General features: G+C 40.9%; 1 long non-coding RNA gene across 6 annotated transcripts; it reads left to right on the top strand.

Moving 5' to 3' along the window:
- The first annotated feature begins 16,753 nt into the window (after positions 1-16,753).
- LOC114486469 (uncharacterized) lies at positions 16,754-27,638 on the top strand. 6 transcript variants are annotated; one of them, XR_003680258.1, is made up of 5 exons: positions 16,754-16,817; positions 17,617-17,776; positions 18,884-18,958; positions 19,391-20,144; positions 27,223-27,638. It is a non-coding gene; the product is annotated as an uncharacterized lncRNA (long non-coding RNA). The 6 variants fall into 6 exon arrangements; XR_003680255.1 differs by lacking the exon at positions 16,754-16,817 and having other exon boundaries at positions 16,875-17,776; XR_003680257.2 differs by lacking the exons at positions 16,754-16,817; positions 17,617-17,776 and adding an exon at positions 21,472-21,590 and having other exon boundaries at positions 18,294-18,958.
- Positions 27,639-27,932: the final 294 nt, after the last annotated feature.

The raw sequence follows: 27,932 nt of genomic DNA, 5'->3' as shown, positions 1-27,932 counted from the left end.
CTTTTTCCAAGGTCCTGGATCATCTTCACTATCATTATTCTGAATTCCTTTTCTGGAAGGCTGCCTATCTCCACTTCATTTAGTTGTTTTTCTTCGGTTTTTATCTTGTTCCTTCATCTGGTACATAGCCCTCTGCCTTTTCATTTTGTCTATCTTTCTGTGAATGTGGTTTTCGTTCCACAGCCTGCAGAACTGTAGTTCTTCTTGCTTCTGCTGTCTGCCCTCTCCTCTTGTATTTAATCTATCAACAAATTCTATCCCTCTTACCTCCTAAATATCTCTCATATTGACCCACTTCTCTCCATCTCACTGTCACACTCCTATAAAACTGTCATCATCCCCGACTTGGAATGTAAGATTCCTAACTGGTTTTTCTAACCCACTCTCATCTACTTTGCTTCCCTATTCAATATATTATGTCTCCTTCCTATTTCTTTTCCCATTTCCTCTCTTTTTATCCTTCTTCTCACTTCTCCTCACCTTCCTTTCTCATCCCTTCCTGAAAAATTCAGTCCTAAACCACCTGCAGTGTGGGAGGAGGTGGGGACTTCAGTGGCCCAGTTGGGTTTCTGAGCCTGAACCAGGTGAGGCCTGCTCATGTGGGGCAGGAGTGTGGCCTGATGTGGGGTGTCCAAGCCCAGGCAGGTTAAGGAAGACACCCTAAGGCAGGATGGCCTAGAATGCAGGCTCAGGGCTGGAGTGGGGAGGAATTGGCAGCAAAGATGGGAGAAAAGTTATATACACTGGTCAAATAGGTAAATATACTAGAAGCCAGGTTTTTCACTGTCTGAGATGGAAATTTCACACAAAAAGAGGAAACTAGAATGATTCCAGTGATCCATGGTGTTAGGTTGGGATCAGTCAATTCATGGTTTTCAATATGTAGATACACATGTAGACAAACAGATAGACAGATAGGTAGATAGATAGATAGGTGCAGACATAGATGTAAATGTGATTGTGTTATGATTTTGTGCATATGTGTATTGTGTGTGTGTTCCTTAGCTCTGTCCACTGAAAAGGCCTGAGAGCAGTAACAGCCCAGTAGCAATGAGTCCATCTCACGTCCAGATCTTCACTTCTAAAGGCCATTTTCCAGTAAAAGACACCAGGACTCCTTGAAGCCTATTCCAAGTCAGGCTGGGTAGAGAAAGTACAAGATGAGCGGAGAACACCTTGTTGTGCCCCCAAACAAGGAAGTATTCAAACAAAAGACAATAACAACAACAAACAATGACAAAATGGCAAAAGAACATGAAGCCAGCTTGAATGGGCACCCACTGGCTAAATCTTTATGATGTAGCCCAGTGCTTCTCAGATTTTCTGTGTAATTATCAACAAAAATATATAATTAAATACTGATTTATAAGCCCCAGTCCCCAAGTTTTAGATACATTGGCCTGGAGTGGGGCCTAAGGCTGTACATTTTTCTCAAGCCCCCAGGTGTTTCTGATTCAAGTGGCCAATGGACTTCACTTTGAAGCCATGGACCGGGCCTCTGTCTGTCTCTTCTTTCTCGTCTCAGTGCTCATCACTTACTTTCCCTGTGCTTCAAGGGCTACAAAGGTTCTACTTTAGCTGAACAACTTCCAGCCATGTTGTTGCAAGTGGCAGGACATCCACCACTACCTTCTTTCTTGACCACATGCACCTTCCAACTCCAAGTCCCTGGAAGTCCCTCCCTTCCACCTCAAACCTTCCCCATGTGTCTCCCCATATTTTCCTTCCTTTTTATCTTTTTAAGAACAAAATCTTCCTCTGCTTCTGGCTCTTTCCTCTCTTCAGCCCCCTGTAATCTGCTTTTCACATATTCCTACTCTATTAAAAATTGCTCTGCAAAAAGTTCACTCTTGACTTTCCTAATCATCTGGACCTTGAGGGCGTTATGCTAAGTGAGATAAATCAGACAGAAACAAATACTGTATGGTCGCACTTACATATGGAATCTAAGAAAACAACTCATAGAAACAGAGAACAGATAGGCGAGGGTGGTAGGGGGAGGGTAAAACGGGTGAAGGGGGTCAAAAGGTACAAACTTCCAGTTGTAAAATAATTAAGTCCTGGGTATATAATGTACAGCATGACGTCTATAGCTAATAATAGTGTATTGTATATTTGAAAGTTTCTTAGAGAGTAAATCTTAAAAGTTCTCATCACAAGAAAAAAAACATCTGTAACTGTGTGTGGTGATGCAAGTTAACTAGGCTTATTGTGGTGACCATTTCATGATACACACATATATCGGATCACTGTGTTGTACACCTAGAACTAATATAATGCTATAAGTCAATTATATCTCGATTAAAAGAAAAAGACAGCATTGTCATCTGTTGAGTATCAGGGAGGGATCAGACTAGCTGACTGAGGAGACTGAAGTAAAATTGTAAGAACTGGGGTGGGAACTTCAGTAGTAAATCAGTCAGGGGCAAACAAAAAATGATTGAGGCTCTGGCTGCTTCAAACTCACAGTCTGAAAACTGGAGAAACAGAAGAGACAGATCAAACACGAAATTTGATGCTTTGATCCCCGCTGCGACCTGCCTGCCAATTGACAGGAAATCGTTATCCCTGTACCATCCCTTCACATTTTGGCCAGCTCAGACTATTCTTTTCTGCAATTCCCCCCTTTGTCTGTTTGTGCTCTGGGGGAGGCTGTGTCCACCTTCAACACGGGAGCCCTTGAAATGCTGGATGATGCTGAGCTATTGCCACCAACTCTTCTCCGAGGTTGGCGTCCCTCGTCTTTCGGATGATTCCTCAATTATTTCATGTCCAGCCTGTATTCCTCTTTCTCTCCTCAGATTGTATGATCCTTTGTACACCTTCCTCTTGTAGTTCTCATGGAATAGCTTGACCAGTGCAGAATAGAGCAGAATCATTATATTTTAGAGTCTAGACATGGTAATTCTGCTAAGATAGCCTAGGATTACATAAGCCGTTGGGGCAGGAGAAGGGTATGGGAGGTAAAATGTTGTTCATTATTGACAATATCGAGTTTGCTGGCTGCTAAAATGTTCCTATCTTTTCTTCACATCCTCTACTAAGCCATATTGCAACCAAACTACATGGAGCTGAGATGTTTTAGTGGCTCATTTGGTGTTTGTTTGCTCTGTTGACTTATTGTAAAACATCACGAACATGAAATAATGTCAAAGGCTTTCTTGTGCTAATGAGTGGCCAGGTGAAGACTGCTAGTGATCCCCTCCATCCGTGGTTTCAAATTACATTGAGATTCTTCAATTTCAACACTTAAGTGGCACCAAAATAGCTTTCCTGTGTCTCCCACCCTAGTTTGCTCCCCAGCTGATTGCAAACTACTTCTGGGCCAATCCCTACCGTTAGCTATTTCCATATCTCCAACTCCCACCTATATGGTAGGTGCTCATTACTGCACGATGGTCTAGTGAGCAAGCACAATGAAGGGACTGGCATGAAAGTGTACCCTTAGGGGTCCAGGCCATGGTTCTCAATGACTGATAACACCGAAACAGACAAATCAGACATTAAGTGCCTCTTGAAGCAGAACACACCACTGCCTATGGTGTAGTCTTGCAAAACAAAAGAAATTGACCAGGAATCTAATCAAGCCCCTGGATATAACTACCAATTCACAGGAAATGGAACAGAAGAATGCATTAAATGGTCTTTCCAGTAGGCAGCTCAGCAAAATCTAGACTGTGGGGGAATTATACAGGACAAACAATCAGTTTCTTCAATTAAAATAAAAAAGCAAGAAAAAACAGATGAAAGGGGGGCTATACATAAAGAGAGACTTAGGAGATATGTCAATTCATCATAAAGTTTGGGTCTTATTTTGATCACAATTCAAACAAACAAGTGGAAAAGCTATTTTAAGAAATCGGAGAAATGTGAACACTGTCTACGTAATGAGACTAAGCAAGTATTAATATTCTAGGTGTGATAACAGCAAAAATCAAATGGACTTTATTTTGTTCCATTGATCTATATTTTTACATTCATGTCAATATTATACTATATTCATTACTATAGCTTTATTTTATTTAACAACAAACACAAGGAATTTAAGTCTTTCTTTAAATTCTTAAATAGGATACAAAAAACATGAACTACAAAAGAAAAAAGATAAGATAAATTAGACTTTATCAAAATAAAAAAACTTTGAGACAATGAAAAGGTAAGTTAAGATCAAGAGAAAATATTTGTAAAACCCATATCTGGAAAAAAAAAGGGCTACTATCCAGAATATATGAAGAACTCTTACAACTTATTAAGACAGACAATCAATTAAAAATGGGGAAAAAATTTGAACAGACACGTAAAGGTGATAAACAAGTACATGAGAAGATACTCAACATTATTAGTCACCAAGGAAATAAAAGTTAAAGCCACAAGGGGATACCATTACATACTCACTTGATGAGTCACTCACTACAGTATCTAAAATTAAAAGGACAATACCAAGTGCTGTTGAGGAAGTGGAGAAACTGGAGCTCTTATGAATTTCTGGGGAGAATACAAAATGGTAGAGCTACTTCAGAAAACAGTTTTGTCGTCACTTTAAGTTAAGCATAAAACTGTTCATATCAATCCTACTCCCAGGGGAGATAAAACATAGATGTATCTCAAGGCTCCCATGAAAATGTTTATAGCAGATTCATTCATAATAGCCTCAAACCCAGAACAATCTAAATGTCCATCAACTGATCAAAGGATAAACAACTTGCACATCCATACAGTGGCACACTACTCAGTAATAAAAAGGAACATCTACAGATCCCTGCAACAATATGAATAAATCTCAAGAGCATTTCGTTAAGTGAAAACAGTCAGACACAGAAACTAAGTATGATGTGATTCCATTTCTATGACATTCTGGAAAAGGCGAAACCATAAAAACAGAAATCAGATTAATGGGAGACAGCAGCTGGGAATGGGTGGTGGGTTTTGACTTTGAAGACAAGGGAACTCTTTGGGGTGATAAAATTTTTCTATATCTTAATTGTGATGGTGATTAAACAACTGTATTCAAGTGTCAGAACTCATCAAGCTGTACACTTTAAAAAGGTAAATGTTACTATATAGAAATTATAATTCAATAAACCTGACTTTAAAAATTAATGAATAAAGTGGATCAGGGCCCAGAAATTCTGTATTCTCCCAAAAACATTACCGGGACCGTTAATTTATGTGCTAATTATTCTTTATGAATAGGCTAAAACCTGTTCATGTCTGCCTATAGTGTTTCACTGAGACCATAGCTATAATTTTACATGGTGAGGAAAAGGAAGCAGGGAGAAAAGATGAGTAATACTCCCAGGCTGGATATCTGGGATTAAAAAATGAGAACAGTTTATTTTACTCACACAAAGGACTCTGACCTGTTGAACAACCTTCATGATGGTGAAACTTATGAGGACCCCACATGTTGCTGACGATATATTTATGAAGCAAAATTGATCCAGTTTGCTGTGGTGACCACTGTATACAAGTTTTTCAGATTCCACAGAGAATATTAGACAGAAGTAGCTGAATAAACTGTAAACTGTAAGGCAGTGAATTCTTACAGGATAGCCTTTATCCATAACACTCATCTTTCCTTCAGGGCTCTCTCTTCCTTTCCTCTCAGATAGGAAAAGGATTTGGAGAACACACCCACTGAAATATTGGAACTTCATGGGATATTCCTCTAGGAAGGTGGGCTCCCCACTTCATAGCAGTGCTGTTTACAATAGCCATGACATGAAAGAAGCCTAAGTGTTCATCGACAGAGGACTGGATAAAGAAGATGTGGTGTATATATACATATATATATATATATATACATACTTACACAATGGAATACTACTCAGCCATAAAAAAAGAATGAAATACTGCCATCTGCAGCAACATGGGTGGACTTAGAGAGTATCATACTAAGTGAAGTAAGTGAGACAGAGAAAGAAAACTGTCATATCACTTAGATGTAGAATCTAAAAAAAAATGATACAAATGAACTTATTTCCAAAACAGATATTCACAGACATCGAAAACAAACTTACGGTTCCCAAAGGGAAACAGGGGGAGGGATAAATTAGGAGTGTGGGATTAATAGATACACACTACTATATACAAAATAGATAAACAACTATATTGAGTATCTTATAATCCTACTATATTCAGTATCTTATAATAACCTATAATGGAAAAGAATCTGAAAAGGAATATATATGTATATATAACTGAATCACTTTGCTGTACACCTGAAACTAACACATTGTAAATCAACTATACTTCAATTTAAAAAGTTGGGCCCCCCCAAAGAAGGAAATACTTAACACAAAGAAGTTGCTAGTTAATAACGGTTTGTCACTTCAGTGGAAACAAAATGGCCTGAAGCAGGCTCCCCAGTGACCCCTTGAATTGCTTTATGTCCATGATAATCTACTCTGCTCATGCACTCATGCCAGGCATCATTTAGAGAATGTTTTGGATTTCTATCCAGTGAGTGATTGTTAAATGTTTTAGCTTACAAAAGATGGGTTAGGAGGCAGGGGTGTACTGGAAGGTGCCTCATCTAGCTGTTGTCATGGGCACTGTGATTTGATAGCTTTCCTTGTAGCTCTGGGGTTGGTTAATAAGTTTGGTTAATTTTGGATCTGCACTCATAGGTTAATTTAAGGCTTTATCTTTAGCCATCTTTTATTTAAAAAATATTTTTAAATTAATTAATTATTTATTTATTTTTGGCTGCGTCGGGTTTTAGTTGGGGCATGCGGGATCTCTCGTTGCAGCGTGCAGGCTCTTCGTTGTGGCACGCGGGCTTCTCTCTAGTTGTGGTGTATGGGCTCCAGAGTGCGCGGGCTCTGTAGCTGCAGCACACAGCTTCTCTAGTTGCGGCGCGTGGGTTTAGTTGCCCTGTGGCACGTGGGATCTTAGTTCCCCAACCAGGGATTGAACCCGTGTCCCCTGCATTGAAAGGTGGATTCTTAACCACTAGACCACTAGGGAAGTCCCTAGCCATCTTTCAGTCTCAAGCCTCATGATTTCCCCTGGTGATGTAATTCTCTTCCACAGCTTCAACTACTACCAATATGCTGATAATTATCACATTCATCTCTCTTGGGTCAAGAACCATCAACCTGATCAACTACTGGCATCTCTGCTGGGATGTCACACAGACCCTAATGTAATATATACACTTCCTGTTATAGTCATTATTTGAGTGACGGCTCAAAGATCCACACCATCCTCGGAGTTAGTTAGAAAATTGAGATGCACCTGTTGCTCCTCCCATTCTTCACTCCCTACATCCAGTCAGTTTCCAAATCCTAAAGAATCTAATCCTTCATACGTTAAAACGTTTGCTCTCACCCTCAGTTACATTTCCTTGTTCCTGGTTCTACTTATATCTTACACAGATGATTAACATATGTCCTTCCACCTAATCTACCTGTCTGTACCTACCGGACATTTGACTTTTACATTTTGACCTTTCCACAATCTAGCTCCTTTCTTCCTATTTTGGGAATTACTGACCATGTGGCCAAACAGAATCCTGATGACATTTGTCAGCTTTTCCTGCAACTGGATGTGGCGATGTCACCAAGTTCTGGCAATGGCTTATAAGTAGAAGTGAGATACACAACGTCTGTGTTGTGCTCTGAAAAGAGAAAGCATGTCATCTCATTTTTTCCCCCTTCCTCCTGCAGTTGGAATGGGAAAGTGATGGGGGCAGCTGGAGCAGCTATCTCGGAGCACGAAACGGAAGCTATGTGTGAAGGACTACAAAGTAAAAACACAGAGGGCGGTTGGGCCGGTGCTGGCTTCACAGAGAAACCAACATGGACCTTTACATGAAGGAGAAAGAAACGTCAGCCTTGTTTAAGTCATCGTTAGATTTGGTCTTTGTTATTTCAGCCAAACAGATCCCCTAATTAATACTCTGTTGTTGCAGTCTAAGAGGCCACTTATCCCTCACAGTGACCTAGCAACCAAGGTGTGGGCAGATGGTGGAGGGCTGACCATCCTGTGTTTCCACTGGGGTGAAGGGGGCTAATTCAGGTCAGCAGTGACAGCGATGTCCTACTGCCGCCAAATCTTCTTGGTCAAACTGGTCCAACTCCGAGACAACTACTGTGCCGCCTCCAAACTGCCTCTGCTCCTGTGGTTTCCAAGCCGGCTCTTCCAGCCTCTTGATAATTTGGTGAACTTGTGATAACCTTCCAATAAATTCTCCCTTTTCATTTAAGTGAATAGAATAGGTTTATGTGACTTGAAACAAAAATCAAAATTCCAAATTGATGCACTGAATTACAATTTCACTTTCTTCTAAAGAAAAGGCACTCCTGCCTGTGTTGTATTTGTAAACAGTGGTCTTATCCTGCATTTTCCCTGCTTAATACCCGTCAGGGGTTCTTCAGGCATTTCTGGCAGGACAACCTCCAAAGTGTGGCATGTGAAGCCTTCCAGGATCTGGCCCAGCCTCCCTCCCCGGCTTTCTCTCTTGGTCCTGTCTCTACACTTCTCAGTTCAGCCATACTAATCACTTGGCAGGCAGTGTCTGCACCTCACCTATCCTTCTGCTTAGGACTCCTAGCCTCTCCTCATACTTGCTTGTCAATTTTCATTCAAGAGATGCCTTGGGGTTCCTTGCCTCCATAAAGCTTTCTTAACTTCCCCCTACTCTGGTCACCCCTATCAGACTGCCGACTGTCCTCTGGGCTGCACACTGCACTCTTCTTAACCTCACCGGGATCTCTTCTGTGTGCTCACCTGTCTTCATGACTGCCTTCCCCATATTGTGTTACCTATTTTTCTATTTCTAGCATCTTTTATATAGTTGGTGCTTGATATACATGTCTTACCTGAAAGTAAACTTTCTGTAAAACATTTGAAAAGTTTAAAAATAAATCAGTAGGTGGCGGCCTAGTCATTCTATTAAAACCAACCACTGCACTCCTAGATTGTTTTCATAAACTCACATGAGCCAGCAGGTGGCGCTCTCTGCCGCAAAAGCCCTTCTCGCTCATTGAACCCCTCCTGGCTTCTTTTACTCCCAGCCTGGCTCCCTGCAGGAAACCTTGGATACAGTGTTATCATCATACACCAAGTGCACCTCTGTTAGAAACCGAAACCATTTACACTCGCACAGCTTACTACTAGTAAGGCTTTACTATTTGTATTATTTACTATGTGCTATGTACTGTGTACTATCTATTACTGTCTTCACCAAGCCTTTGCTACGCTAGGAAACTCTCGCCCAGGAAGATAGAAGTCGCAGAATCAGACTCTTCAACTTTCCAGTAGGTGACATCAAACAGCTGTTTACTCCCCAAGACTCTTCCAAACACTTGCTGTCCACCAATCTTTGTCATTATATCATAATCTTTACCAAATCCTAATTCTAGTCTTCGCACTGAGAGACTCATCTTAAACCAAACCCCCAAACGTCATAAATATCTCAACCCTGCCCTCCGGCTTTGAGCTGCTGCACCTTTATGGTGGTGAGCAAGCAACTCAACTTTGCCTCATTAACAATTTGTTTTATTGGTCATTGAGGGGAGCCAGCATTTGTCAATATATATAAACCTGAGCATTTCATGTGTTGTCTAGGGTTTTGCTACTCAAAATGTAGAGTTTGTTAAAATGCAGCACCTCGGGCTCCATCCTAATCCCGTAGAATCAGCATCTGCACTTTGACACGATGTCCTGGTGATTCTGTGCTTCCTTCAGACAATGAAGTCGGATGTGTGTTGTTGTCAGGGCATTACTTCATTTTCTTCTAAAGAATGCGTGCAGACTCAAAGTTTACACTTTAAAGAACAGTTTCTTTCTTCTTTTATTTTTAGTTGAAGTTTATCTAATTAGTATGAAAACCAACAGAATAGAAGATTTGGCTTCAAGCCTCTGCTTCATTAGGAAATTCTTCAGTTTTTTTTTCAGACAGAACTACCTTCAGAGGATGGGTGGGGTTTTTGAGTATTCGAGGAAACATACCTGTTGAATTCATTTAAATATAATTTTTTAAAAACCCTGCCAGTGTTTCCTAGGAGAGACCTATGAAACAATGGATGCATATGGTGTATCGGGAGCCACAGTCAACAGGCACATAAAAACATGCTCAACGTCACTAATCCTCAGGGAAATGCAAATCAAACCCCAACGTCACTTCACATCTGTCAGAATGGCTATCATCTGGGCTTCCCTGGTGGCGCAGTGGTTGAGAGTCCGCCTGCCGATGCAGGGGACACGGGTTCGTGCCCCGGTCTGGGAGGACCCCGCGTGCCGCGGCGCGGCTGGGCCCGTGAGCCATGGCCGCTGAGCCTGCGCTCCGCAGCGGGAGAGGCCCACGTACCGCAAAAAAAAAAAAAAAAAAAAAAAAAAAAAAGAATGGCCATCATCAAAAAGACAAGAAATAACAAGTGTTGGTGAGGATGTAGAGAAAAGGGAACACTTGTTAGTGGGAATGTAAACAGTGCAGCCACTATGGAAAACAGTGTGGAGGTTCCTCAAAAAATTAAAAATAGAATTGCCATATGATCCAGCAATTCTACTTTTGGGTATTTATCAGGAAAGAACAAAAACACTAGTTCAGAAAGGTATATGTACCCCAGTGTTCACTGCAGCATTATTCACAGTAGCCAAGATATGGAAGAAGCCGAGGTTTCCACTGCTAGATTAATGGATAAAGAAGATGTGATATATATATTATTACTCAGCCATGAAAAAAATCTTGCCTTTTGTGAAAATGTGGATGGACCTAGGGGATATTATGCTAAGTGAAATAAGTCAGACAGAGAAATATGATTTCACTTACATGTGGAATCTAAAAAAACAAAACAAATTAACAAATGTAACAAAACAGAAAAAAGACTCATAGATACAGAGAACAAAGTGATAGTTGCCAGAGGGGAGGGCCATGAGGGGCATGAGTGAAATAGGTGAAGGCGATTAAGAGGAACAAACTCCCAGTTACAAAATAAGTAAGTCACAGGGAGGTAATATACAGCATAAGGAATAGTCAATAATATTTTAATAACTTTGTATGGTGATAGATGGTAACTAGACTCATAGTGATGATCATATCACAATGTATAAAATACTGAATCACTATGTTGTACACTTGAAACTAATATATTAAAAAAATGGAGCCATGGGTTTGTATTTCCTAGCTACAGTGCTTAATCCATAGGCACAGTGCGCACTCAGTAACATTTAGTCAGCTGTTGATATAAGAGTTTTTTTCAAAAAGTATTTTAAATCTGGATTTGCTATTTACCCCATACTCTGTTATGTCTTGCATTAGTCTCTTTTTTGAGATGTGAGCCCCATTTGTCTTAGAGATTTCTGCTGATATACCAAACAGATGTAATGGAAAGAATATGGTATTTGAGATCAGAAGACATGGAGTAAAATCACAGTTCTGCCATTTCCTGGCTGTGTGACTTGGGGCTATCCCCTTAACCTCTCTGAGCCTCAGTTTTCTCATCCTAAAATGAGGAAAATGTTACCTAGGTACAAGGGCTGATTTGGGGATCAAAAGAGATAAAGTATATGATAAAAGTTCTTACACCAACCTTTGCATTTATGGTCATTTACCTTCGACACACAGCATCCACATATTACTAGGCATTACAGCAATTAATATTAATGAATTAATTAGTACATCCAATCATTTTAATAGGGATAGAAGGGGAAGGTCAGAGTTTCTAGAGATAATGGTTTATCACTCAAAAAACTGTTTATGATGGTGGCAAATTTTGGCAACTTGGGAAATATGATAACTATGTGGTTTTGGTCAGGGCTATTTCATCTCACACCCCACACTGGCTACCTACCTAATTCTGCATCAGACAGGCTACATCTATCTCATTTCAAGTATTAAATCAGAAAGTGCACCTATCCTCTACTGAATCTCCTTTCTTCAAGTCAGCTGCCCTGAAAACCACATAATCTACTGTTCCTCTTCCACTGCTACTTAATGACCTTGTTTTCCCCACCACGATTGGTGCTGTGCATTCACTAAGGCTTGTCTACAAATTCTTGGACCTCCTCTCATGTTACGCAGAAAAGAATAAAGGGGAGCCCTGACAGAACTGCCCAGGTGAGCAGACGCCCACAGGCAACAACTGTATTTAGCTTGTGTGTTTCAGAGCTTGGTGCTGTGCCTTCGCCATTGTGAGAAAACTAAATGTACTAGCACCTTACCCAACAGTGTCCACAAGGGATCTTATACACATCGCTGCTAATAACTTTCAGTGTGACTCATCAGAGAAAAACAACACAAGGAGGAAACAGGGACTTGGAGTTTTGGTTCTGTCTTTGTTTTGTTGTGTGACAAACTTGGAACCCCAGGATCCTGGGACAGGTTTGAGTCCTGACTCAGCCAGTGATTAGCTGTTATGGACTTGGGTGAGTTACTTAACTTCTCTGGACCTAAGTTTCCTCAGCTAAGTACTGGATTAGATTCTAGGATGCCTTTTAGCAATATAGTCCTCCCATTCTGTGGAACCGGCATAGCCCACGGTTGTCCCAAGGATCCACTGATTGCCCCCAGAAACAGATGACTGCACTGAGACCCATTTGGGTGGTGGTTCCAGGGCAGTGATTTACAGGGCAAGTGACTCAGGAAAGCAGCAGGTGGTAATAGAAAAGATCTGGGTCTTACAGGGACACAGCCCATAACGTTGTCTGCCCGTGCCATTTCGCACCCCCCACCCCGACGCATCCTGGTGTTCCTCCGTGAACGTTTTCCTCGTTTTATTGTCTAGACGAGACAGTCTGCTCCTCCTCCTCCTTTCCCAAGCCATCCTTTGCACTGCCACAAGAATGATCTCTGTGGCAGTGCAAATGAGATCATATCACTGCTTGGTGTTAAACTGTTGATAATTTATTATTAACAGTTTGTGTTTGTCGTGACACTCAATGCATTCAGGATCTGGCCCCAGTGTTACATTTTACTACTTGCTCTTACCTCTGTCTCCAAAGCAAACCTTCAGACGGTCCACACTGCACCGGTATGTGTTCTCCCAGACTACCAAGCACTTTCCCAATGCAGTGACCACTTATCTACGCTACTCATCTTCTGGGAAACCTACTTCTTGACCAACAGGTAAACTCCTCATATTTCAAGTTCTAAGTCAAAGGTCATCTCTATTAATCCCTTTGTTCTTCCTGCTTCTATTGCACTGATCATACTGCCTTCTGATTACTGGTTGTTTTCATGCCTAGTTCCCCAACTAGCACGTGAGCTTCAGGGAATGCAGGCACCTGGTTTTACTCTTCTTTATTTCCTTCAGAGTGCTTAGCACACTTCCTTGAATGTGACAGTACTTAATCAATGCTTGTTGAGTAAAGAACCCTCACAAAGCAAAGCAGGAGGAAAGATCCCTTGATCTTCTCTTGACATATCCAGCAGACTATTATTTTGTGAATTATTTTTGAAGTTTTTCCCTCAATGTTCATTTTCAAGTATTTCATTAACAAAATTAGGGTGGAACCAATAGGTCCAGCAGACATTTCGGACGATTTTCTCAAGTGCAAGAGCTGGGAGTGGAGACGGGGGCGGGGTGGCGAGAGGGAGGGGGAGTCAGGGGGTAGACAGATGAAGTCAGTATGAACATTCAGCTCGGGACTTCTATTTGAAAAGTTCCTTCAACAGGACTTTTTGATGTTATCTCTAAATGAGAGTTGTACATACAGTTATAGGTATACATTAATGAGATGGAAGATGTTCACTGTAAGACTTAAAACTTGCATTCCATTCCTGGAGGATCACACTGCTTGTAATGTGAATTACAATTAATTTACAAATTAAAAAAGGATTATTGCTTTGAAATTGTAGTTATCTTATAAAGAGCACAATAGGACAATATTTTTGTGCTTTGGCATTTCTTATTTTTTTAAAATATCACAGGCACCTCAAAAGATGGAAGCGACTGATGGCCTCTCTTGACCTGTGAGATTCCTAGGCAAAATGGACAATGCAGAATAAGTTACTATCACACACCCATGAGGTCAGAAAAAATTTAACATGGGGTCACACCGAATACTGGTGAGGATGTGGAATCCTGCAAAACTCTTATATGCTTATAAGGCTTTAAATTGGTACAATATTTTTGAAAAATAAATTTTAATTATTTAGTACAGTTGAATATATGCATACCGATGGCCTAGCAATTCTACTTTAGGGTATCTATCTTAGAGAAACTCTAGTACATATTCACTAAGATAACTGAACAAGAAGGTACTTAGCTGAACTGTTTGTAATAGCCCCAAACCAGAAAAAGATCATATACCTGTAATACCAGAATAGAAAAATAAATTTCGGTAAAATTATAGAATATCATATAGCATATAGCAACAAAATTGAATGATCTGATGAAGCTACATGAAACAGTATGGTTGTATCTCACAAACAAAATGTTAAGCAAAAAGAGTAAGCTCAACAAATACACATATGAAGCTGAAAACCAGCATATTCTGAACTCCTTCACTATCTAAAAGAAACCAAAGTTGGATCTCAGAGAGATATTTGCACACCCATGTTCATTGCTGCGCTATTCACAATAACCAAGACACAGAAGCAACCCAAAGGTCTATTGACAGATGAAGGGATAAAGAAAATGTGGTATAAACATACAACGGAATATTATGCCACCTTAAAAAAGACGAAAATCCAGTCACTTGGTACAGTATGAATGAACCTTGAGGATATTATGCTAAGTGAAATAAGCCATTCACAAAAGGACAAATGCTGTATGATTTCACTTATATGAAGTATGTAAAGTAGTCAAACTCATAGAAGAAGAAAGTAGGTGGTTGCCAAGGGCTGGGGAGAGGAGAGAGATGAATGTTTAGTGGATATACAGTTTCAGTGTTGCAGGATGAAAAAGGTCTAGGGATCCGTAGCACAACAATGTGATTATACTTAACACTACTTAACTCTATGCTTAAAAATGGTTAAGATGGCTTTATGGTTTCTTTCGCTTTGACACTGTGCTAAAGCAGTCTGTTCTTTTCCTATGCATTTAACGGACTATTTAGCCTCTTAAATGTATTCAGAAAGTCAGCACATTATATTAACTTAACTGTATTAAAGGGTGTGAATGATCCAGAATATCCCTTCAAAAAAATATTTTACTTAACCATGAACTACAGTTGCATCTAAGTGAAGAATTCCAGTGCTGGGATGGTTTTGTGTTTGTGTGTTTATTATTAGGGTCTTCATCCCAGAAGAATAACAGGAGGATTGACAGCTGCAGAGGAAAAGGCACTACAGTTTTTGGAACAAGTCTAGGGTAGCGAAGAGATGGACAGGGAAACACTTGTAGATGTGGCCAGAACACCTGTACACATTAAAATTCATGCTGAAGTTCATGATGTCTTAACAGAGGCTATTGTAGACCCCTTTTAGGCCATTAAAAAGTAAGAAGAACCTACTGACCTTGTGAAAACTAATAAAGGGAAACCTCATTAAGATGAAGTCAGGAGGCTAGAAGAGAGAGCTCTCAGGCACGTACCGTTTGACGTCAATACAGATTCCAACGGAAAGAGGTGTACCTCACATTTCCGGCAGGATGTGACACTACTGCTGTCAATAGGGGGAAGACAGATTTTCTTCTTGCCTGGCAACAGCTCAGCCAATGAAAGAAAGACTCTCGAAACCCAGCTAACGAAAAGCTACTATACTTTGAACTCCCAGTTTCCTCCAATGAACTTTGTGTTTTTGTAGCTCCCAAATTCCCCCTCTATAAAATAATTTCTTCTCTTTTGTTTTACTGGACTTGCACGGGGTTCACCACGGTTGCATGTCCCCAAGTTGCAATTTTTTTGCTGCTCCTGAATAAACCCACTTTGCTGGTAAAAATAACTGGCTGTTTTATTGTTTTAAGTTAACAAACTCTTCACCGTTGAGATCATGGAGATGAAATGTTAATCTGAGAATGATACAAGCTTGATCAGAGGTCTTGTTTTAGACCATGGGCGTGGCACCCTGATATGAAAAAAACAGAGGAGAAGATGTATACATCTTCACGTGCAGTGTGTCATTAGAATATGAAAGACAGAGTGAATTCTAGACTTTTTTTTTTTTTTACTAATTGTACTGAAGTGTACATACAAAGAGCAGGCCATTTTAACTCAATGAACAGGGTATTTTGCTTTAGTTTCAGTGATATAATAAAAATACACGCTAGATAAGTACATGTTATCTATCTTGTAATTAAAAAGGATAAGATGGTAAATTTTACGTTATGTACTTTTTTTACTGTAATTTTTTTATAAAGGAAATATATGAAAAAATCAGACTACATCATTGATGTCTTAAAAATATTGTTTAAATATTTTAAAAGAACATTTAAAATGCAAACTACACTTTTGGCAATTTTTTAAAACAACGTAACAGATAAACAAACTAATAAAAAAACTTGGGCCTGGGCTTAGGAGAAAGTTCTCTGTATTGAATATAGATAATAACGGCAGTGGGCCTGGGTACAGATTGAAAGATCTATGTGTGACAGAAAAAGCACACCTCTTTATTCAATCAATAAATAAGTATGTAATATGAGATACTGAGATAAATATAAGGATCACAGTCAAGACAACTGAAATCAATTATCATTTGCCAGGTATTTCAATTATTTAACAACTATCATTAACAGCACACTATGGACTAGGAGCTGCGGATGAAACTGTGGAACAAGAAGCAGCTTACTGCCTTGTGAGTGTAAGTCAACATGAAACTGAACCCCAGAGGATGACACGTGACCCTCTCTTGGCAGACCAAGGACATCTTCCCTGGAGGAAAGATGTCTAAACCGAAACTGACGGAGCAGGATAAAATAAGCTGAAAGAAGGTTAGGGGTTAGGGGCGGGAGGGGCAGGAGCAAGGTGCGTGTGGCGTTTCGGGGAAACTGAAAGCACTTCGTGAGACCACGGTTTACACTGAGTGTTTATGGGTGGTGGTGCGGAGACCACAGTGCTAGAGGGCTGGCTAGTGCCAAGAAACGAACTTTGGGAAGTAGCCAAAGCCTTTGTATTAAAAGTTTGGACTTTATCCAGAAAGCAATGAGGGAACCAGTGAAAGGTTTTGAGTGGGACAAGGAGGCAAAAAGGTTTGCTCTTCAGAAGAAAAATCTATATACTGTGTTCACAAATTGGAGGGGGCAGGGCTGAAGTCAGGGAAACCAGCTAGGAGGCTGTTGCCAATAAAACATGATGGCATTCAAAGGGGAATGGAAGGAAGGCACAGATTTAAAAGCTACTCAAGAAACTGAATCGACAGGATTTAGTTTACTAGATCTGTGGGATAAGGGAGAAAGGGAGAAGGTCACATTTGACAAGTTTGGGGCCAGAGCAGAGGTCAGCAGAGATGAGTAGGGAGTAGGAGAGGTTAGTGACATCACTGAGACGGGTGACACAAGAGGGGAACAGGTTCTGGGGAGAGAAGAGGAGCCCTGTTTTGAACTTATTTCATTTGAGGCCCTTGTAGAAAATCCGTTAGTTAAATATGTAAATCTGGGGTTTGAAGACTGACTTGATCTAAAGATATAAAAGCTCCATTATAGCACGATCTTGTTACTGAACCAAACTGGAACCCCTTTCCTCATACATTGGGGCCCTTTTATCGTTAATGTTTAGTTATTAATATTTTAGGTGGGAGAGCTATGAAAACTTACTGTACCCAGGAATGGGTTACCAGTGAGGGCCAGTAGTGTCCCAGTGGGAAATCTACACTCAATAACATTGCATGTAGAGAGGTCCCTCCACCAATGGAGTGGATCACAAGATCTTTTTGGAAAACGCAACCTATGGGGTAAGTTTAGCATTGCTTATACTCTGAGTCTTTTACAGTCTTTTCTGAATGTGGTTCCTCTAACTTCTTTTCTAACTTCTCTAAAACAATATCTGTCAGGGTGGCTGCAGGAGAGAGATATTCTTTCCTTTTTTCTAGTGTGCTCTCGCCCCTTCCCCCCCCCTTCTCTCTCTCCCTTAAAATGAAAAGCAAGGAAGTTCCACAAACAGCCAAATCTAGATTCTGGTTTGCTTTAGACAAGAACATCAGTTTACAAAGTCTTAATATAATCCTCTGGAACCAAAGTTATGCTGAAACACACAAGAAAAAAACATAGTAAGACAACCAAAGAAAACAACAGAAAGGCCTCCATAGGTCCATGAGGAAAGAAAAAAATTAACTTTTTTGTGCACCTGCTATGTGCTTAGCCCTCTGATATTCTGTTATTTTACTTTGTATTATATTTTGTATTTTGTATTATATTTTGTATGTGTTATTTTATTTTGTATTATATTTTGTTATTTTACTTGATCTCATAGTGTTCCAAAGGGTATTATAATCTCCATTTTTTAATATGGGGCAATAAATTCAGAAAGCATAAGTAACAATAAGTTTGAAACATATAATTGCTTTCTATTTTAGCTCCTCACAAAAACTTTTCTATGTGTTTAGGAGCAAATGTGTAATATCACATCTATCAGGATCACTTTCCCTTCTACACAAATCAACACAGAAATTTTTACTTTTCAATTTTTAAAATAAGAGTTTTCCCATTTAAACTAGTGGTTCTCATTCAGGGGCAGTTTTGTCCCACAGGGACATCTGTCAATGTCTGGAAACATTTTTGGTCATCACAATTTAGGGAGGGGCTGCTGGCATCCAGCTGATAGAGGCCAGGAAGGCTACCCCCTCTAGTCACAGGAGCCCCACAGCAAAGAATTACCTAGCCCCAAATGCCAATAACGCCAAGGTTGAGAAACCCTGATTTAAACTGCAAACAAAGTTTTTAGATGTAAGTTATTCAGTGTTAGACTCTTTGGTGTGTGCTTGTGTGTAATTTTATTTAGAATTAATAGGATTTCTTGAGTAGTAACATTTCTTTGTTCTCTGCTTTGGTAATTAAAACAGGGTAAATCTCAGTTTAATTCCAGGAGAGCTTGATTCCCGACTATTACACTGTTCAAATTCACCAAAGAGGACAAGGTAATCTATCAGGGGAAGGAGACTAGCTGGTTGCAGCCAAGCATTTTTAAAGATAGTTGAAGTCAGCTGCTCTTTTAGTGGTTTCCTATGTCAAGAGTTTAAGTTATGTTAACATCCAAAGCAAATCTGAATGATGATCAATTATCCAATTTTCCTGCTATATCACCTTCTGTCATCTATAAGAACGACACTTGGTGAGATTGTGTCCTAGGCACTTCCTAAGTTATGCCAAAATGTCAAAAACATTTTATTAGCATTTGTGACATAATGAAAACACTATCGACACATAGTTTATAAGCAAGAAGATCATTGTAGCGGGCTGAATGGTAGCGCCCCAAAAGATATGCCTACGTCCTAATCTCTGGAATCTGGAACGTGGACTTATTTGATAAAAGGGCCATTGTAGATGTAATTAAGGTAAGGATCTCGAAGGGAGAAGACCATATGAAGACGAGGCAAAGACCGGAGTGATGCTGCCAGAAGCCAAGGAGTACCTGGAGCCCCCAGAAGCAGGAAGAAGCAAGGAAGGATTCTCCCTCTAGAACCGTCACAGAGAGCACAGCCCCACGGACACTTATTCTGGACTTCTAGGCTTCCAGAACTGAGAGAGAATAAACTTCTGTTGTTCTAAGCCACCCAGTTTGTGGTACTTTGTCCCAGTATTCTTTGGAAAGAAATATAACGATTTTTCTGCAAACAAGAGCTCAAGAGCATAAACAGTAGTAAAGAAAAAAAGAATGAAAGGAAGAAAGAAAATTTAAAACTTGTTGACTAGAGCTTCTATTCTCCAAATATTAAAACAAAGGGCGAACAAGAACACCAAATCCCATTGGAAATCGCTCAATCAGTAGGGAAAAAAATTCTATTAATTTGTCATTTATGTGGTTGTTATTTTTGTAATTTAGTATTAATGAAATATGCTAAATATATGAAGGGCTGCAAAAGACAGGATAGGTGATAGAGAAAGGAGCTGTTACAACTCTTCTTTACCAGAATCAAAACAGCCAGATAATAATTGAAAGAGGTGGAGTAATTAAAGTATTTCTCTCAGAGGGAATCAAGGAAGGCTTCACAGAGGAGGTGACATCTACGCTGGATCTTGAAGCATGAGTAGGAGTTTCCCAGGCAGACACTAATGTGGAGTCAGGACAGTTGGTATTTCACAGAAAACACAGCATGTGCAAAGGTACAGAGATGGAAATGTATGTCACATACCTGGGAATGATAAGTGGTTCCATGTGGTTGGTCCCTCAAGTGCACGGGTGATATCGGTAAGAAATAATTTAGGAAAAGTAGGTAGGGACTGGATTGAGACGGTTTTTTTATGCTTTACCTTGGCACTTGGCCTTATTCCTGTGGACAATGGAAAGCCATTAAGGAGGGGTAGTGCCATAATTAGATATATCAGACTTATGGCAGACAAGGTAGCAGCCCTTCAACACTGGAACATTGGATGAGGTGCTGAAGATGCTGGGACCAGTAGGGATCTCGGAAGGAGGTGTTAGGTGTGGCCTTTCCCCTGCGTGGGGACTCCTGCCACCTATGTTTGAAGACCCTGAAGCACCGCTGGCTGTGGTCAGAGAAGGAGTAATTAGTTGATGATGCCCGTTGAGGTAAGCATGGTCTTTCTCTCCTAATGGGGGAAATGAGATGCCCGCACATGGAAAATAGTTTTGAACTAGTACAAAGGTTAGATATGAAACACACACATACACACACATATAGTATGTACATATGTAGTATTTTTTAAACGTCAATGTGTTTACTTTTCTCCCATGCTTAAAATTTTTCAAAGGTCCCCTTACTCTGGCCACCGTTATCACACTTTATTTAAGAATCACCTGGAGAGGCGGTTAAAAATGTAGACGCCTAGGTCCTACACTCTGAAGTAGGGCGCAGAAATTCCTATTTTCAGCAAGTCACCCTGTGGATATGAAGCGAGGGGTATCTGCCCACTGAGTTACAGGGTGGAGCCCAGGCTCCCTAACATGACACTCAGGGCCCTTCATCTCTCTCTGGCTTCCCAGCAAGTCTCCAGTCCTGAAACGTATGCTCTCTACTCACCAAACTCACCACTTTGTTTTAAACTCACTTGGCCTTTAATCTGGTTCAAGTGTTCCCTCCATCACTCTTCAACATTTATTCCACCCCTTACTGGCAAACGCCCTGTGAGGTGTCTCAGCCCAGGCTCTTCTCAAGATCTTCCTTCCCCCAAAGTCACAGTTCCTGAACTTTTACACTCTATCTCCTTGGATTTTATTCAGACCTGCATTCTCGCTAGTCTTATCTTAGGTGCCATTATTTCTTTGTATGCCTCTCTCTTTCATGAGTCTCTGAAATCCTGACAGGGAGAACTCGTGTAATTTTCATCTTTTTCTGAGCATTGTTCAGCATCCTAGGAGGCATTACTAGGTGCTCAGTGAAAGATCGATGAGCGAGGATTTTGGGGTGGGGGAGGGGTGGATCTGGAGTCAGCAGTGATAAAAGAAATCTCATTTCATTACTGTGGACAGGAGAACCAGAACGGAACTTTTCCTTTCTCTATAAATGGGAGCAATTACATAAAGGAGTCCTGTCTTATGACCTCAAGGAAGAATAAGGACTTCTTATCCTTTCGGTGGAATCCCTTCAGGTAAAACATCTCGTCGTCAGCGGACCACCTCCCCCCCAAAGGCTACTTGCTTATCTTTTCTTAGTGGTTGACATTAACATCTGGTGCAACAGGGCTTCAGGTTCAGAATGTCCTTTCCCTACTCTAATTTCCCAATCGCCAACATTCATACCAAATGCTACAGTCTCCGATACAAATTTCTCAATCCCTGATTTCAATCATTTGTCCTTCTGAACTCTCAGCATTGTTCTTTTCCTTGTTTACTTGCTTCGATAAGGTATCTGCCTCCTAAACTAGATTGCAAAATCGAGGCCTAGGGTCCTATGCCTTTCCCTTCCCAGTTCTCCTCTCCAATGAGGATGGGAGAGGGTAAGGGGAGAGATTACTCTTTCTTCTTAATTTTGCACATAAGTGCATGATAAATATTTGTTGGGGGGGGGGGAAATGATGAGCAGCGTTTATTGTTGTATTTCCCTGCTTCCAGCCTCAGGAATGACTATTATTTTGTCAAGTAGGACTTGTTACTACTGAACCAAACTGTAGAGCACTATCAATATTAATGGTTTTGTCATTACCGTTTTGACTAGAAGCGGAATGGAGATTTACCAAACCAAGGAATGTGTTACCAGCAAGAGCTAGTGATGAGCCAGTGGAAATCTGTACTTGAAAAAGTGTCAGATGGGGATGATTCCTGCCACAAATGGCATGGACGACAGGACCTTTGTGAGGAATGACACCACCCACGGTATCAGAGCAGTCCACCAGATTAGAACAGTAACGCGTATGCAGCTTTATGAGTACGCATTCTATAGAAATCTGGCTTCCTAAGTCCTAAAGGCCAGGCACACCCTCCTGCTGGGAATTTTGTTTATTAATGCTCTTTAAGCAGAGGTGTGATTTATAGATCTAGATATACAGCCACAAACAACAGCTAACACAAACACGTCATACTGAAGAAAGGACAGCTTGGGAATTTGAACCCTTGACATCTGGGTCTGGGTCATTCCTTCTGGGTCTCTAAGATCAGGGTGTGTGACAAGATTTCTGAATTAATTTCAAGACCTAACACCGTGTGATTCTAAGTCATCCCTATTTTACTGGGAGATCCATCATGTATGGGTTTCCTTTGTTCTGGCCATGGAAGCAGTACGTATGTTACAGTGGTTCAAGCTTGTCCCTGGATGGCAGGTACCATGGATTTGTGTTCCAGGCTCAGCCACTCACTAGCTGTGTGGCCTGAAACAAGTAGTTTAACTTTTCATTTTGTTCCCTCATTGTGTTCATACATTGGGAATAATAGTATCCACTTCACAGAACTGCTGTGCAGATAAATATGTTTTGTTTATATAAATTAAATATACATATATCTAGCCCTTGGAACAATGATTGGCACCGTAAAGTGTTCAATAGATGTTAGCTGTTATTCTAGCAGACTTGATTCCTTAATTCTGTTTTGCTTAAGCTAAACTTAAGCAGTGACATTCCTCAAGTCCATGCCAGTTGCTCTGTGAAAAATGAGGGAATAACACAGAACATGGTCTTAAATTGATTTGAAGAATGTTGTTGCTGTTTTGAAATTATGATCTTTATTTATCACTATAAAGCCATATTGAAGCACCAATTCCAGAAGAGGAAAATTAGCTATGTGTCCCTTCATCTGTTTGACTTGCCTATGTCCCTTTCGGAATCCATCTAGGTCTGTGGCTCTTCCCCCAACACACAGAGCCCTGTCTCTATTTTCTGCCTTGCTTTCCTTCTTACCGCTTGTACTGTGTGGTGTATGAAGTGTATATATATTTTACTTCTTTAACTGGTCAGTTGCTTCCTCCACAAGGTTATGCTTCATTACGGCCAGGAACTTTGTTTTGGACTTTGCTTGGTCCCTCACACCTAGAACAGTGCCTGGTATCTTACAGGCACTCAATGAATATTTGTTGAATAAATTAAGTCTGGTATATATATTTATGTTTTGAAAATTTCTCTCCGGTGTCTCTTAATTTTACTCCTACTATGTTGGGAGAAGACCACGCAACAGTGCGTGAAGGAAATTAACCAAGCCCTTTCCCATGTCACCTCAGGGCCTTTGCACTTAATGTTCCTGCAGCCAAGAACACTCCTTCTCCAGATAGCATATAGCTGTCTCCCTCAGTTTGTTAAAAGCCTTCCTCAGGGAGACCTTCTCAGAGCCCTGTGTAAAATAGCATAGCCACTAACTTCCTCCAGACTTTTGCCACACCAGCACTATCCGTAACCCTTCCTCGATGATTTTTTTTCCACACTGTTAACCTCATCCAGCTTATTTATATTTACTTGTTTATTTATTGATGTCTGTCTTCACCATGATGTCAGGAACTAAGCCTATTTCATGTTCTACTAAGAACAATGTCTGACACTCAATATGTATTTGTTAAATGAGTTAATATACATGTCAGAACATGTAAAAAGGATGGCAGCATTTATATTTTCTTTAAAAAATAATTTACCGGGCTTCCCTGGTGGCGCAGTGGTTGAGAGTCCGCCTGCCGATGCAGGGGACACGGGTTCGTGCCCCGGTCCGGGGGGATCCCGCGTGCCACGGAGCGGCTGGGCCCGTGAGCCATGGCCGCTGAGCCCGCGCGTCCGGAGCCTGTGCTCCGCGACGGGAGAGGCCACGGCAGTGAGAGGCCCACATACTGCAAAAAAAATAAAAATAAAAAAATAATTTACCCCTTATAATAAAAGCGAATCATGCTCACCCAATGAAATTATTATTATTAAAATAAATGAGAAATATCCAAAATCGTATTATACATGTAGAATCACACAAGAGGTAATTTGGTAGCATTTCCTTCACAGCCTTTCATAGGTGTCTATTATGCCCTGCTTTTTTCTTTTTATTCAGTTATAGGCAAGTTGTATATATAGTTTTGCATTTGCTTCCCTCCTCCCCTCCCCGCCCCCGTTACAGATTATTCTATTATAGTTGTTGCCCATGTGACTTTTAAAATCAGAATGGTGTATTGCCAATGCAACCTCAAAGCACAATTTAAAAATTCTTTATTTTCTCTGTCTTCTCTGCCATTCCTTCATGAACTTAAATTCTATTTGATCCCTGAACTGCATGGCAGAGATGACAGTTCTAGAAAAAAGACTGCTTCAGCTCAGGGTGGTACAGCTGAAGGAACAGGAGGAGAGGTGGACTGAGGGGGTAGGTGAGGCAGTTGGAACAGGAGGCCAGGGCCACTCTGACTGCCCAGATTCCCTTAACTGGTGGGAGTGCTCTGTCGCTGTGCAAAATCTAAAGGAAGAATCGCACGTCTCTCCCGGAGCCCTTGTGGAGGGTTCTGAGCCTCTGAGCCAAGGTCCAGGAGCAAAGGACCTGTCAGGTGAGACCTGGGCCGTGAAAACCATGACGAGGTACCAATTCTTCCCAAGAGGCTTGGGGCATGCGCAGTGAACAGTATAATCTGTGGGAGCAGGGGTTGATCCTCTCAGCTTTCCATCATCCATTCCAAGCCTGCTGTCCTAATGACTCAGGTGTGGTGCACGTGGCCGACGACATCCAGAAGCTCTTGCTATTTAAATGTGCTTTCCAGTTTTAGGTCACATGCATTTTAAGTCATGGTTGCTTTTTCAGGGAATCACCTAGTTCTCACCTGACCCTGACATTCTCTTCTCCTGGAGTCTTTCTCCTCTTTTTTTTTTTTTTTTTTTTTTAAATTCCACACATTTGTTCGGTTCACTTTCAGTGAATGAGAAGATTGCAGCATCTAGCCTGGCTCGGTTTAGGAAGGTGATGTTCCTGAAGGCTCCTGGCCCAGGACCCTGGAACAAGCCCGCAATCCTGACATTTCTTCTACTTCCTTTCCCTTTTCCTCACTCCTGCTCTCTGCTGCATTTGTGAAAACAGAATGGAGAGTGCTCAAAGACCCTGACTTGCTTCTTATCAGCAGGGTCATGTGCTTGTTTATGGGAGGCTTTTCTTCTCTCTCACTTTCTTTCTTGAAAGTTCATCATTAAGACCCCTTAGTACCGGCTAGAAGAATTTGGGGTAAAGAAAAATTGTTGCAAGGTTGAGAGCTAGGCTCCGGTCTTGTTTATATGCTGTGAATCAGCTTGTGATGAATCCATCTGTTGACATATGTTTTGTTTTGGGGAGCAGTAAATTATGCTCAGACTGAAATGGTCTTTGCCAATAGTTAATTGTGCACGGGTTCACTGCAGGGATTACAATAATTTCACAAGCCTATAGCATACAGGATAACGTCTCAATAAGCCAATAAAGAAATGACATACTCCTAACAAATGATAGATTAATTACACTATTGTTCCCAGGTAAAGGGAGGGGCCAGAAGTAAAGTCTGCATTCATATGAGGTGTACATTTTTTTAATGAGGTTGGTTTTCAGGAGAGTTGGCTTAACCGACCACAAGCTGGTGTCCAGCAGTGGTGAAACTCAAGTGAAAAGTCCCATGTTGTTAGAGCATTTGCTAGAGAACGAGGGCACATGGGTGTTGGTGGCCAAGGTGAGCTTCTTCTCAGGCTGCTGCATGGCTCTGGCCACTGCCAGTAAAAGGGTCACCTTCACCGAGGCAGGAGCTAAAGCACCAAGGTCTTTGGAGACTAGATCAGCAAAGGGTAGCTTTGCCAAGATGGAAACTCTCATGTAGTCCTCACAAACTCTGGGTATTTATAGCCTAAATGTCCCCTCCTCTTAGTTGCTTCATCTGTTTTTATTGATAAGCCTCCAGGGCAGCCCCTTAGCAGCTGAGCCTGAGTGCTTATCAAGAACAGATGAGATGGTGACATCCTGACACAGCTTACTTCACTCTTATAGCAAAACAACTTTACTCCTAAAATCAACTCCTTTATTTTTGGTCTTTGCCATAAACAAGGGGATTGAAACCACTTAAGTCATAAACAACTGGATTGAAATCGTTATCAAAACAATACACAACAAAGTTGTTACGGATATTTCACCAGCCCTTGAAATTGCCACTAACTAGCTCTGTGTTTTTGGATGTTACTTAACCTCTCTGTGCCTTGGCTTCCTCATCCTGCCTGGGTTGCAGAGGGACACGTGAAGATTTCCCTTGTCCTGTTACTTCTCTGAGTTTCTTCAAACTTGATAACTTCTCTTCATCCTCTTATCTTGCCCCTGAGATCTAGCTGATCACTGATTTTCCCTCTTACCTTCTTCCTTTCCTTCCAATAGATTTTACTGAATTCCAATCTTCCTCTCATCTCCCCCTTTCCCATCCCTCAATTTATTTCCTCAATGGAGGAAAACTTATTTTAAAGCCAAAACATAGCTTAAACAGCTAGTTGGATTTTGCTAACACTCACATGTTTCCAGAGTATACTTACTTTGCAGCTACAGAATATAGTTCATGTTTTTCCATATCTGTGGGTTTTTTCTTTCTGAGTTCCCTTGTTCTTTTAGCTTTATTTATTCTGATTATTTCAAGTAAGAGGACGCGGTCATAATGATTTGGATTGATCTCTGATGCTTTATACTAGCCTTTCTTACAAATCCTCCCATTGACTTACTAAACTGGTTATCTCTGCTCAATTCCCAGTAGGTGTTGATACTTCATATTGCATACATTTTTATTTGAAAGTGACAGCTGCATTTAATGATTCTAATAACTTTCCCCTTTTGCCTTTTGTAAAGAAAGGAATGTCGCTCGCCATTCCAGTTCTATAAGGATCAAGCCATCAGCCAGTCGCTGCAGTCGCTCAGGATGACGCCGCACCCTGAGGGGAATTCAGGGTGGAAAAAAACAGGAAGCGTTCTCTTCTTTGGATATACTGGCCTGTGATAGGATGCATCTCTATGGAAAAATTTCAATGACCCCAAGATTCTTGCTCTTCTCATACACAGAAAAGCACTAATATCATTAACTTGAGATGTCTGTTCTTTGTGATCAGCAGTACTCTCTTGATATGCTCAATTAAAAGTTTGGGGTTTTCTTCCCCTCCAGCGAAAAATGCATAGATATCCTGGCTCCTTCCTCTCCTCCTGGGAGCAGCTCCTCAGAGCTATCTGAGAGGCTATAGTCCTCAGGAAGATCCCAGAATAAAACTCAACTTGCAACTTTTAGGTTGTATGTTTTTCTTTCAGTCAGCACTTTTTGTTATCCTTGACTTGCTTTGAAATCTTTGATTTGGTCCCTCATATCCAATGACTCCCACTCATTCAGCCCCTGGTGACTGGCCCAATGAATTTTAGTGGATCGTCTATCAATTCTCTTTCTACCATAAGGAGACTGCGAAGCGGGGGAATGGCCCGGGCCTGGGTGTTGCCTTACCTTAGCACAGCCGACATCTGTGTACTTCCCTGCTTTGCCCCCATACTTCTTTCCCCACCGGAGACCCAGCACG

Source organism: Physeter macrocephalus, chromosome 6 (assembly GCF_002837175.3).
Source record: "Physeter macrocephalus isolate SW-GA chromosome 6, ASM283717v5, whole genome shotgun sequence".
Classification (NCBI taxonomy): Eukaryota; Metazoa; Chordata; class Mammalia; order Artiodactyla; family Physeteridae; genus Physeter; species Physeter macrocephalus.
Note: the sequence above shows the minus strand (reverse complement) of the source record. Positions and strands in the feature narration are given on the sequence as shown.